Here is a 6,000-nt window from a genome sequence, read left to right as displayed (position 1 = left end):
TCTTCACTTTTGTTTATTTCCAAGCTGCTGCTCTTGTGATTATAATACCTAAAGGGGAAAGCTGTAGGAGAGGTATTTCATTATCAAGAGGGCTTCTTGGCTGTTGCAGAGAAAGATTTTGCATTATTATAATGTAGAAAGCCCAGCTATTTGTTTATCCCGTTTCTGTGTGAGATTTGTAGGTGAAAGCATGTAAATCATGTTGCAGTGAGTGTGTGTGTTTTGCTGGGTGTGCAGGGTGCCCCAGAACATGTGAGGACCCGCACCAGAGCAGTTGGTTGCTGGTGGCACCGTGGTGCTGACCCTGCCAGGTTGATGGTGACACAAGCTCCCCATGTCCTTCCCACCTGAGTCAGTCCAGCTCTCAGTCTCAGGTTCACATCTCCAGCTGCAGCATGAGTAGTAACTCCAGTGCAGGGGTTGTGCAAGACTTTGTAGAACCTCATGGTTTCTCAGGCCAAAGAACATTTTCCCTGCAATTGATTTATGCACAACTATTATTTAGGCATTGAATTCCAGGCTGGATTTTGGATATATTTTCGCATTTTGCTTTGTGACCATCAGATCTAAAAACTTTGTTCTTATTTAAGGAAAGCTCACATTTATGGAAACTTGATCTTTTAAAAGAACATTACAGATTGAGGAGATGGTGCTAAAGAGCTGGCAACAGTGCTGCTGTTCATTCAAGTAGCTGAGACCCTTTTATATCCTTTCTCTTTGTTTTGGGGGCTCATGCAATATTCCCAGAATCACTGACTGCTGTCACCTTTATCTGTTCCCATGATACCCTTGTAAGACAGAAATGCTACTTATCCCTATTTTACAGATGATGAATAAGGAACAGAGTCACTTCTAGGTTGCTTTTAAGCAATAAGTGTCTGTCTCTGATTTGAATGAGATCACAAGTGCAAAAGGTGCATCTCCTACCCGCAGCTGGATGCACAAAGATAGCCTTGGCTGAGCAGCTGGGTCTGTGGGGCAAAGCATGAGATTTGAATATGGATCTGTCTCAGGTCACTGCTCCCATCTAAGCCAGTTTCTTCCATTCCTCTCTCCCAAGCAGAGAGGTTTTTAATTAAGTGATTACAGTAGCACCAAATGACATCAGGACCAACTTTTGCTCCATATCTCTGCTGGAAATGGCAACACATGTCCAAACAAGGTTGGCTGAACTCATTCATCTCTGCAGCAGAATGTTGTTTGCTCATGTGAGACAAGCAGATTCCCTTTTAGCAGCATTTGCGCAGTTGTGGTGATGGTAATCTTATTGTGGAAGAAATTATTTTAAACAGAACTGTAGATAACATATAGAGTAATGTATTTTTCTTAAATTGCTCATTCTTTAGATTAGTAGAATCCGGTTAGTAAAATGCTCTGTTCTGCTGAAAAAGCACATTTAATAAATATGTAAGAGAAAAATTTTAAGTAGCTGTTAAACATAGTTAATAAATTTTATCTTGCAAGTAGAATTGTAAAAAACCTTGTTCATTTAATGTGTTTTATGGATCTCGTAGCAATTAATAGTCTTCATTACATGGACATAAAACCTCAATGTAATTCACCTTTTCAGATTAATTGCTTTGGAACTTTTCCCTTTGCTTTGTTTGGGCTGTAATATTATTTCTCTCTTTTTTTTTAAAAGCGAATCTCAACATCACAATTTTTTTGCCATTCCCAAATGTTCTGTAAATCAGTTCAAGTTAACAAAATCTCTGTGTGTTACAGGACAGTGCAGAGGTAGAGTTGCAGCCATGATGGTCTGATACAGGTGAAGCTGAGTATATTCAAGTCCTTCTTGACCTATTGCGGAGGAGTGGGCAGGTGTCTTTTTCTCATTCCCTATATCATGCAGTCTAATAACAATTTATTATTTTTCTCTTCAAATCTGTCTTCTTTATGTGATTTCATTTCTAAAATCAGAAACAAACACTGACTCTACATGCCTCTAGATCTGGAAGTCAAAATAAGACTTTAATGCAGCTTTCCAATGGCTTGATGAGGGGTGCAGGACTACTGGCTGTGGGTGAAAATGTGTCGGTAAAATTGTTCTCCTACATTATTGAAGGAAACGTTCAGTTGGAGTGTGACAAGATGTCTGCTTCAATTCCCAAAGTTAAATTCAAAGCTTTATTTTGAGAAAACTCTTTATTCTTCTTGACTGAATTTTGCACACCAAATAGGAAAACAGGACAGCATGTGGGATCGCATTTTACGGATGCTTTTTATCAGAGAGCATGCTGAGCTTGTTTATATGAATAATACTAATGCAAATATTTTCTAGTGTTTCTCTGAACTATTTTGTGAGGCTGAGGAAATAAAATGGCTATTATGTTTGCATGTTTTATTGCAAGATCAGCAGACTAGCTGTTAATGTATCAATTTCCTTGATGACACCACTTACACAACCCTATTCACTCAGCGACTCCTGACAGGGCTTTTATTGAATCTATCAGCCTGACACATATCAAAGTGTAATTTCCGATAGCAAATATCTTTGTGTAAAATGAATTAAAAAGCTGATAGCAGCAGCAGAACCGAGTTGAATTTCTGAAAGAAAATAGGAAACTCCAAAACTAACATGAGATTCTTAAGATATCAGTCACAGAACAGCAATATAATAGTTCTTTACCTGTATTCTTGAAGTACTGACAAGTCAACGGGTCTGCTCAAAGTCATACAAATGGGCTTGTTCCTGGACTGTCAGCCTGTGGCTCTGCCTTCTGCACCCTGGAGGTTGTCGCATTGCTTCAGAGAGCACGATGAAGTAGTGATTGATTTTCCTCTGGAGACCTTTCTCCTGTGAGGACCAACGACCTCCTTGTAATTACTTTGCCCTCTGATCTTGGAGAAATTTGGAGACGAAGGAGCGGAAAGTGGTAACCAAGGTCTGAATGGAGTACGGCTTCTTTCTCTCAGAAGATGGAGCAGTTTGGAGCCTCTTGTCCTCTGGAGAGCTCCTGCTTGGCAGCCCATGGGCCATGTCTTGGGCAGAGTCCAACTGGGCTGGAAAAGGGCATGTTTTTGGTTTGCAGATGTTTTGAAATTACCTGGTTCAAAACCTTCTCCTGAGAACATGTCTCCTTACCTGCTTGCACCCTTCTCCTATCTGTCTTGCTCTCCCTATCCTGCTTTTCTATCCCCTTCATTTTTGCAGCTTCAGGCAGGGCTGATTTTGCACTGGTGCCCAGACTCACTTAACTCTTATTTTTGGCTAACACACTCTATAAAGTATTAGCTAATATTAATCATGCTTTTTGCTCTATGGCATGTCTGCTTTTTGGATAACTATCCACTGGTAGTTTGCAGTCTAGCAGAGAGGAAGAGGAGGGCAGCCAACAGTTGATGTGGAAAATTAATTATGAGCTACCATCCTTCTGCCATGTGGTTAAGGCAGTTCTGCTTTCCAAGCTTTACATCCAGCCTCACGGAAAAAAGGAGGAGAATACTGCATTTCCTTCCTTGAACAGCGGGAATGTTGCCAGAACAAAGCTTAGTGGAGAATGTCATGTGGGACTGATCACTTGGGGTGCTCTAGAGCCTTCACTACTTTGCCTGCAGCTGTGACACCATCCAGATAGCCATTTTTTTTACCTTTTGTTAGACAAATGCTAACTTAATTGTGCATCTGAGTTGATAGAGTCCTGTGTGTGTGATTGAAGGTCACCCATGTTCCATATGCAGTCAGGAAGCAAGATTTTGTGTTTCTTCATAGTCATGACTTGGTAACATTCAGGTTCAGATAAGCTACAGCTTGTTATATTTTCATCCTTCAGGATGACATATTTATTTCATAATGATCCACAGAAACTGGCCGGTGATGTGGAGGGGGGAAAGTTTGACAGGCACTGTGGAGCCCTGGGAATGTAATTACCTAAAGGAGTGGTTCTATCTCTGAACAACCTCAGTCTTAAGGATCACAGAAATAATTGCTGGGAGCTCTGGCACTGTGTGTACTTCAGGGGCTGTTCTGGTCTCGTAATTGCATGCAGGGTCCTGCTAGCTTAAGGTGAGCACTGCAGAACCAGCACTAACTAACCAGAGTTAGGATTTTGGAAAGCCCTGATGACTTTTGTGACTATTTGGGGCTTAGCTAAAGAAATGAGCATTTGTTGTAACATTTCTCAATGAAGCCTTTGCTTAGTCTAAAGGATATATGTGTGCAATGGAAACAGCCTTGGAAAGTCATAGCAGTAACTGGTATGAAGTGTTACTGAGATACTTTGCTGTATTAAGTGTCTCTTTAGACCGGAAAAATCGTTGATGGTGTTGAAGTTTTCAGTTAAGGTACCAGAAGTCTCTATGTTGCACAGTTTTGTAATGAAAAGTGCTCACAGCTCTTGACTACTTTGGTGGTTAACTGAAGGGTGATCCTTTAAGAAATACCTAGGATTTTGTAAAGGGCCAAACTGCTACCTGGTGGCAATTACTGACTCGAGTCATGATGGCTTCCAATTTCCTCTTTCTGAGCTCTACCTCCTGATCAACACAAACCTCTTTCTAGTGCTGTCATGCTGAGTTTTTGCAGCCAGTAGCCTGTATTTGGAAGCAGAAACCTGTTGTACAAGTTCTTTAGATATGCTGCAAAGAGTTATGAATATGTTTAATGAAGGGAACCTGAAACGTAGTGAAAACATTTGGAAAAAAGAGAGAATGTGTGCAGCCAAGTGTTAGCTGTGAATGGAGAGTTCTTGTTGGCATCATTTAATGGGAGCTTTCCAGCTTGTAGTTTCTAGGGTCAATACATAGAAAACAGCAAAAACTTAGAAAGGCATGGTCGCTGGAGGTGAGTGGGAGAGAAATGACTGCCTTTTGCCTCTGGGAGAAAAGGGATGGTGAAGTGAGCAGCGTTTCTGTTGATGGGCTAATGCCCCTGGTTGTTGCTGCCTCCCAGGTAACTGGGAAGGGCTCAGCAGAGACTCTACTGGCACTGGCACCTCTGAGCAAGGCAGCGTCTTGTTTCTTCAGCACAGCAAACACCGTCTGTTGTTTTCTCCTGACTAGTCAGTTAATAACAAGGAGATTTTATTTTCTTTTTCTTGTTCTCTACTAGGTGGGCTAAGTAGCTCCGTTTATATCTCCCCAGACAAGCTTGGTGCCTTTCAATATTAGTGGCCTTTTCTCCTACCTCAGGAGCTGGCCCCTGCCATTTTTGGAGACTTCCCTGTTATTTTCTTCCTAATGCTGTTGTGATTTCCAGTTTTAATGTTGTGTGAGAAGGAAACCTTTAGTTTTGCATCAGATGGTGTATAAAGACTTGGGCTCGGGGGACCAACAAGTTGATGTGCGCTCAAGCTGTGTTGTGATGAAGCCATAACTGGCGCAGATGGAGAAGCTGAGAACTAAAGCATTCTGAGTAAAGACTGCGAAAGGCATTGTGAGGCTTAGGACCATTCCATTACCCTGGCAGACCTTATGTCAGGTATTGGAGGCTCTCAGATTCTCTCCTGCCCAGTCATATTCTGGAGGGTCTGTGCCAGGATGCTGGGATAGAGAAAATATAAATAAAGACAATTCAGGAAGTTTTTTACAGACCTCTTTGCATGTTACTTCTGAGAGTGGATGGGAGAAGTGGTGCTGACTGTTGCTGCAGCTGAGGGCACCATCCAAAGCGTTACTGAGTTTGTGACTCAATTAGGTTGTAAATCCGTCTCTGAATAGTTGTGGTGCCCCAGGAGTGTCACCAAAACATGGAGGACCGCCATGCTGTGCCTGTGCTTGGATCTCAGTCTTTGCTGGTTTCTCTGCTGGGATTTTGGTCTCTGTACCAATATGGCCCACTGTCCTGTGACTGACGACAACCACTGCAGAGGAAGCTCTCTGGGCTGTTCTCCAGCTGGATATGTCCCAGTTGCCATGTTGGGACCTATCCTGAATTAACTGGTGGGACAGCCCAAGTGGTGGGTGCTCAGTTGCATAGTCTGGTGTGCTAGAAACTGGTGTTACCATTTGGGATGAGTCCGTATGAAAAATTGGCAGCAAGATGGGGCTGGGGGTGCTGAG

The sequence above is a fragment of the Nesoenas mayeri genome (assembly GCF_963082525.1).
Source record: "Nesoenas mayeri genome assembly, chromosome: 14".
Classification (NCBI taxonomy): domain Eukaryota; kingdom Metazoa; phylum Chordata; class Aves; order Columbiformes; family Columbidae; genus Nesoenas; species Nesoenas mayeri.
The sequence above is the reverse complement of the archived record's forward strand: the minus strand, read 5'-3'. Positions refer to the sequence as shown.